The sequence below is a fragment of the Podarcis cretensis genome, assembly GCF_951804945.1.
Source record: "Podarcis cretensis genome assembly, chromosome: 10".
Lineage (NCBI taxonomy): Eukaryota > Metazoa > Chordata > Lepidosauria > Squamata > Lacertidae > Podarcis > Podarcis cretensis.
In genome coordinates this window covers 62,643,263-62,658,149 of record NC_137179.1, presented here as the reverse complement: position 1 = coordinate 62,658,149, position 14,887 = coordinate 62,643,263, and positions in this window count along the sequence as shown.

Below are 14,887 nucleotides of genomic sequence, written 5' to 3'. Positions count from 1 at the left end.
CTCTTGAGAGTCCCATGGACTGCAAGAAGATCAAACTGATCCATTCTTAAGGAAATCAGCCCTAAGTGCTCACTGGAAGGACAGATCCTGAAGCTGAGACTCCAATACTTTGGCCACCTCATGAGAAGAGAAGACTCCCTGGAATAGACCCTGATGTTGGGAAAGATGGAGAGCACAAGGAGAAGGGGACGACAAGGACAAGATGGTTGGATAGTGTTCTCGAAGCTACCAGCATGAGTTTGACCAAACTGCGGGAGGCAGTGGAAGACAGAAGTGCCTGGCGTGCTCTGGTCCATGGGGTCACGAAGAGTCAGACATGACTAAACGACTAAACAACAAAGCCAATAGATGACCCAACAGGCCAAATTTCTGCCCCAGCATCCGAGGGGCAACCAATGGGATGTTGTGGCTATCCAAATGGTCCCACCCAACAACAGGGAGGCAGTTTAGGTGATCTCACCGCAACACGTGCTCTCTGTGATGGAGGACACAATTTATCCCATCACTGTTGTAGGGTCTGGTTATTTTGCTGCTCTCATGGGTCATATAATGCACCTCCCTGGGCAAGTGCTCAATGGTGTTCTTGCACTCACAGGTGCCAGTTTTAGAAAACGGCCCCAGCTCGGCTGGCGTTCTGCTCTGTAGCATACCTAGGATAACCTTTTATCTAGTAGCAAGAACATTCCAATGTGAAAATTGAATGGATTTTGGCCAGCCATGAATTTTCATTAGGGTGATATTTGAACTTAAATAGAACGAGCTTCTTTCCATTTCGACAAATCAGAGACATAATCATTTTCTCCTGAAGCTACAAGTTTGAATATTTTAATAATCCTGAGTCAATTTTGCATTATAATTTCACAAGGTGGGCATTGTTCCAGCACCGTATTCTCGGCGAAAGAAGAAAGCATGCCAGGACATTATTACAATGGTTATTTAACAGAAAACCCCCAGACATTTCTAGAACATATCCAGGACACTTACCAAGCATATAAAATTAATTTTCAGCAATAGCAAATGCTTAGCTTAGGAATTCATTCAGTCAACAATACTAATAATTTAATCATATTTACTTCTGAAAGCAATACGTTCGAGGAAAAAAACAAGATTTACTCCCCAAAGTATCATTAACATATTAAATAATGTAATGTTTTCGCTTGTGCTGATGGAGTAATAGCATTGTCGATGTTAGTAAGCCAAAACTATATCAAAGGATTTGCTTTCATTCCTGCATAAATTAGTCAAAATGATTTCTGAATAAAACCCACATTCTTTGTTTCCTGCTGTGCTTCTTCTTTAACTTTTGAAAACAGTGGCAGTACATGCTCAACTAAATGTGGTTAAACAGCATTGCTTTAATCCGAATATTTTGCCTTGAATTCTTAGTGGGAAATTATTATTAATAATGATGATGATTAATAATTTATTAATTGCCTTCTGTACGATTGTCTCACTGTGGTGTAAAATTAAAAATGGCAAAAACAGTTTAAAACACCCCCCCCCCAAAAAAAAAAAACCCGGCAAGTACATTTAAAGCAAAACTAAAACCATACAAAATAGGCACTCGGGTCTGAAACACATTTATCCAACTTCAATCTTTAATTTCTTTAGTTGAGCTTCCTCAACTTCTATTCCAACTCTACAATTCTCTGAGTCTATTATTCTAAACAGACACAACTTCTTACTATGTAGACCAACAGTGGCCAACATGAAGCCCTCAAGTTTTTCAGTGGATTATCAGCTCCCATTAGTCGAATCAGCATGGCCAATGGTCAGGGATGGTGATGGTGATGGTGGTGATGATGATGATGATGATGATGATGATGATGATGATGATGATGATATCAACAACAACAATTTTATTTATATGCCACCCATCTGATGGGGTTGCCCAGCCACTCTGGGCAGCTCCCAACAGAAAATTAAAGGTAAAGGGACCCCTGAGTATTAGGTCCTTTCGTGGCCGACTCTGGGGTTGCGGCGCTCATCTCGCTTTATTAGCCGAGGGAGCCAGCGTACAGCTTCCGGGTCATGTGGCCAGCATGACTAAGCCGCTTCTGGCGAACCAGAGCAGCGCACAGAAACGCCGTTTACCTTCCCGCCAGAGTGGTACCTATTTATCTACTTGCACTTGACGTGCTTTCGAACTGCTAGGTTGGCGGGAGCAGGGACTGAACAACAGGAGCTCACCCCGTCGCGGGGATTTGAACCGCCAACCTTCTGATCGGCAAGTCCTAGGCTCTGTGGTTTAACCCACAGTGCCACCCGCGTCCCTAAAAACACAATAAAACATCAAATTTTAAAAACTTTCCTGAATAGGGCTGCCTCCAGATGTCTTCTAAAAGTCAGCTGAGTGTTGTGGTTTGGTTTATATACCCTACAGAATACAGCATTTTTAAAACACTTGCAACAGTGCGAGTAGAATTACTCTTCTATGAACTAACCCTACTGCTTGTTTTTCCCCTCCAAAGATATAAATGGAAAAGAAACAAAAAAACAGCATGCTTGGCTACATTGACTGCTGGGGATTTCACTCTAAACCATAATCGGAAGGTTGTATCAAGAATAGATTCATTTTATTCAATTCGCCATTCACAATAGGAAACATCCCCGTGAAAATGAGATCACGTTGCACTACCAATGAATGTAATTTTGGCCATAAGGATTTCCCTGTTTGACTGCCTGTAAATTCTATAAAGGATTTATAGCATGCTTCATGTCGTCAATGTTTGCAGAGCAGGCATTGCAGATTTCAACTGGCATATTCCCCACTCCAGCAAGAACATACTGTGATGAAGAATCAAGAAACTCAGATAAAGGAAATCTATAGTTGGAATTGAATTCAAGAACGTGATACAGAGTGGATAAGCCTTGACACTAGGCCCTATAGCACTAAATATGAGGTGGAAAAGGGAAAAAATGTGTCGTCTATAAACTCTTAATAACACTCAGTGGTAAGACTAAAAGCTTTGCTTGCAGAAGTAACAACAACAACAACAATAACAACATTTGCACCCTGCCCATCTGGCTGGGTTTCCCCAGCTACTCTGGGCGGCTTCCAACCAAATATTAAAAACAACACAGCATCAGGCATTAAAAACTTCCCTAAACAGGACTGCCTTCAGTTGTCTTTTAAAAGTAAAATAGTTGTTTATTGTTTGGACATCTGCTGGGAGGGCGTTCCACGGGGCCTGGTTCCCTGTAGATTTGCTTCTCGCAGGGAGGGAACTGCCAGAAGGCCCTCGGCGCTGGACCTCAGTGTCCAGGCAGGATGGGGGGGGGAGACACCCTTTCAGGTATACCGGGCCAAGGCCATTTAGGGCTTTAAAGATCAGCACCAACACTGAATTATACTTGGAAACGTACTGGGAGCCAATGTAGGCCTTTCAGGACCAGTGTTATATGGTCTTGGCGGCCACTCCCAGTCACCAGTCTAGCTGCCACATTCTGGATTAGTTGTAGTTTCCGCATCACCTTCAAAGTTAGCCCCACATAGAGCGCATTGCAGTAGTCCAAGCGGGAGATAACCAGAGCATGCAGCACTCGGGTGAGACTTTCCGCAGGCAGGACTTTGGCACCTGCCCACCCTGCCAAAAGTACCAAAACCTGGTTCAATGCCCATGGGATTACTGTGCTTGATTGGCCAGCAAACTCGCCTGACCTGAACCCCATAGAGAATCTATGGGGCATTGCCAAGAGAAAGTTGAGAGACATGAGACTGAGCATTGCAGAAGAGCTGAAGGCTGCTACTGAAGCTTCCTGGTCTTCCATAACACCTCAGCAATGCCACGCCACATTGAGGAAGTAATTGATGCAAAAAGGGCCCAAACCAAGTACTGAGTACATATGCATGCTTCTGCTTCTCAGAGGTCCAATATTGCTCTATTTGCAGTCCTTGTTTTGCTGATTTCATTTAATAATCTAATTTTCTGAGATTATTAATTTGGGGTTTTCATCAGCTGTAAGTCATGATCATCACAATTATAACAAATAAAGGCTTGACATATCTCGCTTTGCATGTCATGAGTCTTCTTGTTGCTGTTGTTTAGTCGTTTAGTTGTGTCCAACTCTTTGTGACCCCCTGGACCAGAGCATGCCAGGCACTCCTGTCTTCCACTGCCTCTCGCAGTTTGGTCAAACTCATGCTGGTAGCTTCGAGAACACTGTCCAACCATCTCGTCCTGTGTCGTCCCCTTCTCCTTGTGCCCTCCATCTTTCCCAACATCAGAGTCTTTTCCAGGGAGTCTTCTCTTCTCATGATGTGGCTAAAGTATTGGAGCCTCAGCTTCACGATCTGTCCTTCCAGTGAGCACTCAGGTCTGATTTCCTTCAGAATGGATAGGTTTGGTCTTCTTGCAGTCCATGGGACCCTCAAGAGTCTCCTCCAGCACCATAATTCAAAAGCATCAATTCTTCAGCGATCAGCCTTCTTTATGGTCCAGCTCTCATTTCCATACATCACTACTGGGAAAACCATAGCTATATGGACCTTTGTTGGCAAGGTGATGTCTCTACTTTTTAAGATGTTGTCTAGGTTTGTCATTGCTTTCCTCCCAAGAAGCAGGCGTCTTTTAATTTTGTCTATCTCATATATTAGTTTCACCTTTTAAGTTAAATTACTGAAATAAATAAACTCTTCCATGATATTCTAATTTTCTGAGTTTCACCTGTATAAATACACACACACATTCTCTCTCAAGTCCTTTATTTTGGTCTTTCCTCCTCTTTCAAAACAACGTCCATGCTACTTTGGCAAAGTTTGATAACAGCAGCCTTAGGCAAATACATTAGGAATGTCGGCTGCTGAGGTTTTTCCACTCTGTGTCGGCTCGGTGAGAGCCTTGTCACCTGCAGCCTTTCACGTGTCCTTAGATCTTTGCCATGTTTGATTTTCCGCTTCTCATCAGAGTTGCTTCAAGTTCACCTGTTGGTGTTGGACGAGGTACAATTCTTTGGGTCCCAGAAACCTGTCATCTTGAGGAACACAGTGTTTGACAATGGAAACAGAATGCCATTATCTTGTTTTCAAGCAGGAAAAGAAAGGGCTTGGAAATGTCTTTGATGGCATTTAAACCTACGTTTTAGCCACGTAGAAAGAGAGAAAAAAAACCCCACACAAATGCAAACTGTACTGTTAGACATCTCTTTCCATGAAAACTATCTGCTCAGGGCACTGAAAACAATGCCAAACCTTTGCTAAAAAAACCTCCTGAAACATATAACTTAAACACATTACGCTGAATCTACTATTTTTTTAAGTTTTATGGGAATACTCACACTTGCACAGGTTTGTTCTTTGCATGTTGGAGAACGCAGGATAGGATCCCAGACTGGCCACCTGTGGCCTTCATTATACGACCTATTTTTCCACTGCTGATAAATTGTGGAAAAAGAAGTGAGGGCAAACTTCACCCCCGTTCTCAGAAAAAATGACCTGACTTATCTAGTGGTTTGGCTACAGTGGCCAACTTTTCAGATTTATATAACTTGTTTTGAATGGATTACACGTTTTTACATCAGCTTGGTTTAAACCACCGTTTGCCAACCTATTGACTCATTCAGGGCGAAGAAGCTCTGTTAGGCTATATACTTTCTGCACACAGGGATAATTATTGGCTCAGGACTGCAATACATCAATGACTGACTCTCCCGCTGTGAACCCGGACCCAGTGGCGAAGCTGCATGCTCCGGCACCGGGGGCGGAGAGCAGGCGGGCGCGTGGTGTGCTGCCTGAGGGGGCGTGGCACCCAGCACGGTGGGGGAAATGCACCACAATGGTACCCCCCTCCCCGATGGTGCCAAGGGTGGTGCACTCCCCCCACCCCCTGTTCCTCTGCCAGTGCCTGGACCCTGCAATCGTCATCGGAGACCTTTATTTGTGTGCCTCCACTATGTCCAGAGGGCAGCAACATGAGAACAGGCCTTTTCAGTGGTGGCTCCCTATCTGTGGAATGTTCTCCCAAAGGAGGCTTGCCTGGCGCCTTCATTATACACCTTTAGATGCCAGGCAAACATGCTCCTCTTCTCTGAATGTTTTCCATGCTTTCCCCACCCCTAAGGCAGACCCCCCCCCAGTGTTCCTGCTTTCCAGGGACAGCCCCGGATTTACAGAAGCCGTCCCAGTTTTCCTTTGTTGTTGTTTAGTCGTTTAGTCATGTCTGACTCTTCATGACCCCATGGACCAGAACACGCCAGGCACTCCTGTAATCCACTGCCTCCCGCAGTTTGGTCAAACTCATGCTGGTAGCTTCGAGAACACTGTCCAACCATCTCATCCTCTGTCATCCCCTTCTCCTTCTGCCCTCCATCTTTCCCAACATCAGGGTCTTTTCTAGGGAGTCTTCTCTTCTCATGAGGTGGCCAAAGTATTGGAGCCTCACTTCCAGTGAGCACTCAGGGCTGATTTCCTTCAGAATGGATAGGTTTGATCTTCTTGCAGCCCATGGGACTCTCAAGAGTCTCCTCCAGACCATAATTCAAAAGCATCAATTCTTCGGCGATCAGCCTTCTTTATGGTCCAGCTCTCACTTCCATACATCACTACTGGGAAAACCATAGCTTTAACTATATGGACCTTTGTTGGCAAGGTGATGTCTCTATTTACATAAGAGAAACATTGTAGGGTATGGAACAATATGGTTGAACAATAGTAGCAGCTCATGCAGGTTTCTGCCCACACAGACCTTCCAAATGCCCCTCTTTCCAGCGACAGTCCCAGGTTTACAGAAGCCTTCCTGGTTTCTGATTTGATCCTGGAATGTCTCGCTTTTCCTTAGGTGATCCCTTCTTTTCTTCAGAGAAATGTTGGAGGGTATGGTAGGACGTCCCTATATTCATTGGATAAATTTTGGAAGGTGTGGAGTTATGCAACCCTCGAGCCATGTTTAATTATGTTTTTATATTTGTTGGAAGCTGCCCAGAATGGCTGGGAAAACCCAATCAGATGGATGGGGAATAATAATAATAATAATAATAATAATAATAATAATAATAATAAATTATTGGAGGGTTTGCTAATGTCCTGGGATGACCCCAGGTCCAAGACATTGTGAAGGTTGCAAAACGATGGCCAGACATTTTGGTGAGAAAATATCTGAGATTTTTTTCCAAGAGATCATGTTGCACACACCTCGGCTTTGAGCCATGTTTAACCACACCATTTGGGCCCTGGTGAATATCCGAAATGTGGAAACAGCAAGACACTTGCTGTCGCACATTTGGAAGTTTCAGCTCTATTATTAGTCAGCAATGTGCAGGCCTGCAGAGCAATCTCTGTGTTTCAGGATCTCTTTCTTTTGTCCAGAGACATAGCGTTCCCTCCGTGTGAATTTTGATTGCCAGTTAAGTTTATGTAAAGTGCTTCCCCCCCCCCTCCTTACCCCTAGGTGTTTCACGTTTCAGTCACTTTCTTCCTTTATTCAGGTTCGCCTTTCATCTCTGGATGCTACCTGAGGAAGAAAAGCAAACTCGTGGCTCTCTTTTGTCTGACGGCTACATTGTAAGTGATATTAAATACACCTGAGCAAATAATGTCCTTTTCATTCTTTAAAGCAGAATCGAGGCTTTTAGCATGTGCAGAGGTGGGGTTAACTCTTCCCTCATGCTCTCAGGCCAACGGCGCTTTGGCCCTTCTCTTAAAAAAGTGGCTATCGTCCCCATGAAAGAAGTTTCTGTCGGCAAGAATGGAAACTTCCTTCTCAGGATTAATGCTGAGGGTTGTGGGAGATGGTCTGTGGGGGATACCCCAACCTCCTCTGCGCTAAATATTCCCAGTGCTCCTTTCCATCTATCATATCTCCTAATAATTTTCAAAATGTGCACATTCCGTGAGTCGGGCCCTAAATGGAAGTCTTTCATGAAAAAGAGACATATATCCTGCTGTGCATAAGGAACGCAAATAAAAAGGAGAAGTGTATTATTTGTGAGAAATCTCTGTTTGGGAGGAGATTTCGTCTGTGCCCATTTGGGTCTTCACTGAAGCTGTGTTGCAGAGTCCCAGTGCCCCAAAGAGTCATGATCTAGTATGGAGGGGCTGTTGTTGTTGTTTAGTCATTTAGACGTGTCCGACTCTTTGTGACCCCAAGGACCAGAGCATGCCAGGCACTCCTGTCTTCCACTGCCTCCCGCAGTTTGGTCAAACTCATGCTGGTAGCTTCGAGAACAGTGTCCAACCATCTCGTCCTCTGTCGTCCCCTTCTCTTTGTGCCCTCCCATCTTTCCCAACATCAGGGTCTTTTCCAGGGAGTCTTCTCTTCTCATGAGATGGCCAAAGTATTGGAGCCTCAGCTTCAGGATCTGACCTTCCAGTGAGCACTCAGGTCTGATTTCCTTCAGAATGGAGAGGTTTGATCTTCTTGCAGTCCATGGGACTCTCAAGAATCTCCTCCAGCACCATAATTCAAAAGCATCAATTCTTCGGCAATCAGCCTTCTGGAGGGGCAACCTGCTGGTAAAATTCAGCCACAATTGGCGAACTTCAGCCCTGTTCTCATTGGCCAAATTATTCTGTTCCGTTTCTAACCATGTTTTGTGCTCTTCACAGTACCATGAATTACTTTATATCTGCGCTGGCACACGGACTAGGGGCAATCCTGTTTGTTGCATTGCAGGAGGGAAAGGTCAGTTGCAAATCCCAAACGGTAAAAAATGACTGGAAGGTTTGGCCAACTTTCAGTGACCTTGGGACACCCTCTGCCCTGAGCGAACTGAGCATAATAAGCCCTTGCCAAGATCTGACATTTAAGATTCAGAGTCTGCTTTGTTGCTTTTAATGAAAATATTTTCATAATATTTTGAGATATTTATTAATGTATCATACATGAGGACACTGAAGGCAAGGCAAGAGAATTCACACTCATAGACGCTGGTGGACTTCTGCTCCTATTTTGCAGCTCCCTGATCTACTTTGGGAGGGACACGGATGGCACCGTAGTCTAAACCACTGAGCCTAGGGCTTGCTGATCACAAGGTCGGTGGTTTGAATCCCCTGCTCCTACCAACCTAGCAGTTCGAAAGCACATCAAAGTGCAAGTAGATAAATAGGTACCGCTCTGGCGGGAAGGTAAATGGTGTTTCCACGCACTGCTCTGGTTCTCGGCTTAGTCATGCTGGCCACATGACCTGGAAGCTGTACACCGGCTCCCTCAGCCAGTAAAGCAAGATGAGCACTGCAACCCCAGAGTCGTCCACGACTGGACCTAACGGTCAGGGGTCCTTTTACCTTTTTAATCTACTCTGGGGAGTTGAGGGAAACCCCAGAATAGTTTTAGGGGATGCACAGAGGGTAAATAGGTGGTGAGAGAGAAGGGATGGTGGCCGGGCAGCAGGGGGAGGGGTAAAAGGACTTGCAGGTGGGGCACATGAAGGTGTATGTTTTGCTGCTCAAGATGTGCACCAAGGCATTTATTCTCTCTGCACTCCTCCCAGGGGTCATTCCTCCACTGGTCACTGCTCTGGAGACACAGCTAGACTGTCTCTGAGCATTATGATCGTCTACAAGGGATTCCTATAAGCAGGTATGATGTTGCCAGCCTTCATGTCATGAATGCAGACATCTTTGTAACACAGCGTTGTTCTGTTAGGTTAAGGTAAAGGACCCCTGGACGGTTAGGTACAGTCAAAGGCAACTATGGGGTTGCGGCGCTCATCATGCTTTACAGGCCAGGGACCCAGCATTTGTCCACAGACAGCTTTCTGGGTCATGTGGCCAGCATGACTAAACCGCTTCTGGCGCAATGGGACACCGTGATGGAAACCAGAGTGCACGGAAACGCCCTGTTACCTTCCCGCTGCAGCCGTACCTATTTACCATATCTACTTGCACTGCCTTGCTTTTGAACTGCTAGTTTGGCAGGAGCTGGGACCCCGTTGCACGGATTTGGACCGCTGACCTTCTGATTGGCAAGCCCAAGAGGCTCAGTGGTTTAGACCACAGTGCCACCTGCATCCCTATTGTTGGTCTGTCAACCCCACCCCAACAGTATTCAGGTAAACAGAGTCAGGTGATATGACTCCTATTTAATTATCTCTAGCGGATATGAGATTATTTTCCTCAAGATTGACTGTCAGGATGTTAGTCTCACTCAGAGTTAAACCCATTGATGTTAATGGGCATGACTAACTTTGGTTTGTTGAGTTCAGTGGGTTTCCTCTTGAGTAGGACCTGATTGGCTATAGCCCTAAATTTGGGGTTCATTGTGAGCAGGAAGGACTCTTTGTTAATTATAGGAAGAACAAAGGTAATGGTGTTTTGTCATTACCTTTGGAGTATCCTGCAACCCAACATTGTCATTCATTTAAGTCAGGCTTCCTCAACCTCGGCCCTCCAGATGTTTTTGGCCTACAACTCCCATGATCCCTAGCTAGCAGGACCAGTGGTCAGGGATGATGGGAACTGTAGTCTAGAAACATGAGGAGGGCCAAGGTTGAGGAAGCCTGATTTAAGTTCTTAGGACATGGGTAGGGAACCCATGGAGCCTTGTTTATGGCCACTGAATGTGTTCACACCTTAGAAATTTGAAGGAGCAACTTTTCAGCTCATTGATTGCATTTTTAAGGAAAAGGTGCATTTCACATCAAAAATGAAGCATTCCGAACCCCCGTGATTTCCTCATAAATGTAAAGCAGGGGGAGAGGACATTTGCAGGAGGAACGGACAGGTGGTCAAGAAGGCTCAAAGGCCGGAAATAAGTAGAACTGAGGAGAAAGTGTCCTGAGAATAGGCATCGCCAGGGGAGAATCAGTGGGCAAAGGAAGGTAACGTACCTTATTCTTGCACCCACTGATCTTCCCCTGCAAATGCTCTTCTTTCTATCCCATGCGTTTGTGATATCTTGCCAACACACGTTTGCCAAGAAATGTTCTTCCGCCCCGAGCCATTTTGCCGCCCCTATAAATGTGTATTTAACTCTTCTTGTTGATGGGAAAATCAGAAGTAGGAGGCCCCTTCAGGCGTCTCACTGGCTACAGAATTGCAAATGAATCACCAGTCTTAAAAAAGAAAAAAAGAAAATTATTTGCAGATTATCAATTCTTCTTAACCTTAGGACAGAATCAATCAACGTCCTTTAATGCCTTTAAATGCTTTCCCTTTCAGATCGCCCCATCCATTTTTCAAGGCTTTGGATTGCCCAGGAATGGGAATTAATTCAGCCGGCGACAAATTAGGCAGATCGATCCCATCAAAAAGCTCTAAATTATTAATAATTGGTCCTTCCATGGGCAACCAGTGTTCAGGTTTTCTGGTGTACGTGTGTGTGTTTGTGTTTGTGTGTTCGTCGTTCAGAGACATGTGTGACCCTTGCTCAATAGGCAACCATTATGCCATTCTTTCCCCCTGGTGACACACACAAACTCTCACACAGTTGTGTATTGAATCGCCTTTTACAATTGTTTTTAAAGTAGGAGAAACAAGATGGAAAGCTTATCAAAACAAAAACGCCTCTGGTTGTTTCTGGAGAGTAATTATGATGGGTTGATTTCAATGGGCTTATGTAACTCATTTATTTATTTCATTTATGTAATTCATTTATTTCAGTGGGTCTACTCTGCTTATGACTTGTACGGTTGCCATATTCTGAAGAGCAAAAGAGAGGACACATTTGCTGACTTATACTTTTAACTATGGATCGCTATGACAACTCTCATTTTACATAAGCATGAAAAACAGGGCATGTCCTGGAAAAAGAGGACATATGGCAACCCAAACGTAGGCCACATTCCACACTCTCCAACATTTCCCTGATGGAAATTGGGGTGTCCAGTGCTGGTTTGTTTTTTTGTTTTTTTAGAAAAAGAGGTGTCAGAATTTGCCATGAACACTAGCCTTTTAGAATGGCAATGGCGCCCACCTGAGAGGTGCCAGAACTGAGTTCTGGCGAATTCCGGCTGAAATAAAAGCCCTGGGGACATCCTATTCCATGCCCTCCAACATTTCTCCGATGAAACTATTTTCCTAAGGAAAAATGGGACATTCTAGGATCAAATCAGAAACCGGGACGGCTTCTGTAAATCCGGGAATGTCCCTGAAAAATAGGGGCACCTGGAGGGTCTACACATTCAAACCATACATTTAAAACACTTTAAACAGCCATGGCTCCCCCCAAAGAATTATGGGAACTGTAGTTTGCTAAGGGTCCTGGGGGCTCTTAGGAGACTCCTGTTCTTCTTCCAGGGCTGCAGTTCTCACCAGTCAAGCCCTCTTCCCAGGGAACTCTGGAAATCGTAGACCTGGGAAGATAATAGGGGTCCATTAACAACTCTCAGCACCCTTGCCAAAATATGGCTCCCAGAATTCTTTGAGGGAAGAGACGGCTGCTTAAAGCAGCATCATGATGCTTTAAACGATGGTGCCAATATTGTTTGACGCCAGGTTGCCAAGGATGCAAATCAGGTACGACTCCTTTTCTTTTTCCCCCCCTCCAGGTTTTGCCAATTTTCCTTTCATGTTTTGGCAGGTGACTGGAATTCTTAAACGCCTTCCAGTTCCCCTGCTAGGGAGAAAGATTTTTTTTTAACACACACACACACACACACACACACACACACACACACACACGTAAGTCAATACTCTTTAATGGCTTTCCAGCTGCCTCTGTACTCAGGGCCTTGTTTGCAGACAGCCATGTCAGCGTTCTAACCGAAATAAACGTTATTGGCCTCAAGTGCCAATACAGAATGGCTTCATTACAATTGCTGATACGCACACTTTGGTGCCAGAGATCACTTAGGCAAAATGAATATTGTTTCCCCCCCCCCCCCAAAAAAAAAAAAAACCCACACAAATTGCTCCTCGGAGCGCAGGAAAGAAAGGAAAGATTATGGGCTTCATTGTCTGATGAGCGACTCTGAGCTGGGAAGGACAACATTCTCAAGATTGCTCTCTTTAATTCCAAATTAATTAATTCTGAATAAATACCACCCCTTGGGTTTGGTTCTCATAATTACCAAGGCAAGTTGAACGTTGCTGTTCGGTGTTTTAGGGTGCAACTGGGATTCCTTCGCGTGGGTTGCCACACGCATATCGAGACTTTCCTCTTTTGTAAATTTGGACCAAATCAAGTCCCTTTGAGGGAGCATTGACGTTCCATCACCGCTGGATTGGTTTGGTGGTTATATTTGAATCCTGGTCTTTCTTCAGGGTCAGCTCAGACTCTTTCCTAGCCTAGCCGTGGGGAATTCTTGTCAGCCCCAAAAAGATTTAGAGGAACGCAATTGGTTCTGCTGCAATTTTTTAAAAAATAATATTTATTACCTTTTCCAACAATTTAAACACTATAAAAAAGAAAAACCATACAATACAATACAATACAAAAAAACACACTACATTAAACTAACAAAACAAAAAACACACAATTTAAAACACATCAAATAATTTCAATATCTTATCTTTCATTCACTTATTTCCGCAACCTCCTCACACCTCCCTTTTTGTATTCCACTTCTATTAATTTTTTCAGCATTTCCTTTCCATCTTCCTCTATTTTTAATCCTATAATTATCTTAACACATTCTAACCTTATTTTCCCTTTAATACTCTATTAATCTATTTATCCTTAATTCCTTATAACATTTCTACTAAAGCCATATAACTTCATTCCAACATTTTCCTAGCATTCATTAATTTTACAGTATTTCCGTAAATAGTCTTTAAACTTTTTCCAGTCTTCTTCCACTGACTCTTCTCCCTGGTCTCGGATTCTGCCAGTCATTTCCGCCAATCCCATGTAGTCCATCAACTTCATCTGCCATTCTTCCCGGGTGGGTAAATCTTGTGTCTTCCAATATTTTGTAATGAGTATTCTTGCTGCTGTTGTTGCATACATAAAAAATGTTCTATCCTTCTTTGGCACCAGTTGGCCGACCATGCCCAGGAGAAAGGCCTCTGGTTTCTTCAGGAAGGTATATTTGAATACCTTTTTCATTTCTTTATAAATCATCTCCCAGAATGTCTTAATCCTTGGGCATGTCCACCAAAGGTGAAAGAATGTACCTTCAGGTTCTCCTGCAATTTTAACCGTCCCAATTTAAGTGGAACCTCCCAGAATTAAAGACGCCATCCTGGCCACTGAATGGATCCTGGAATATTGTTTTGTTTTTTGGTCTGGCACTCCGGTGTAAGTCAGCTGAGTCCCACGAGAGCTTGAGACCGTGTTTATGGAAGACAAACTGTGTTTATGGAAGACAATATTACTTGGCTACGAGTAGAAGAAAGACATGTCTTTAGCCTCCATCCAGGCATGCAAGAAGCCTTATCCGAGTTCAGGGACACTTTGTAGCCAGGCAGAAAGTCTCAAGAAAGATGCAGAGCAGGGCCATTGATGGATGTGTCCTGGGAAGAATATCAAGGCCAAGTAGAAAGGCCTGGGGACTGTGTTTGACCCTGAGGCCTGAGGTTCTCCACGCCTGATCCAGTCGATTCTTGTCTTCTCTGACTGCCAGCAGGACTTAAGGGTCTGATGGCCAAACTCCATTAAATGCTGTTAAATGCATCTTTGAGACAGGTTGCTTAATGTGTAAATTACATCAGCTGCCTGCCAGGGCTGATAATTAAGAGGATCAAGATTTTCATATATATTTTCTTTTGTCTTTGTCTTCAGTGGTCTTTTGTAAGCTTAAAGTTTACTGGGAAATGATATACAATGAATTGAAAAGGATGTTTAAAATAAAAACACCAGAAGGTTTTCTTTTGGGAATTATAGGGGCAGAACTACCTAAATTGTTTGTATGTATGTATGTTTGTTTGTTTGTTTGTTTGTTTGTTTGTTTATGCATGCTACTATAGCAGCAAGAATGCTACTTGCCCCAAAGTGGAAAGAAGCAGAAGTCCCAGCAAAGGAAGAATGGAGACGAAAAATTATGGAATATGCAGAAATGGCGAAACTTACCG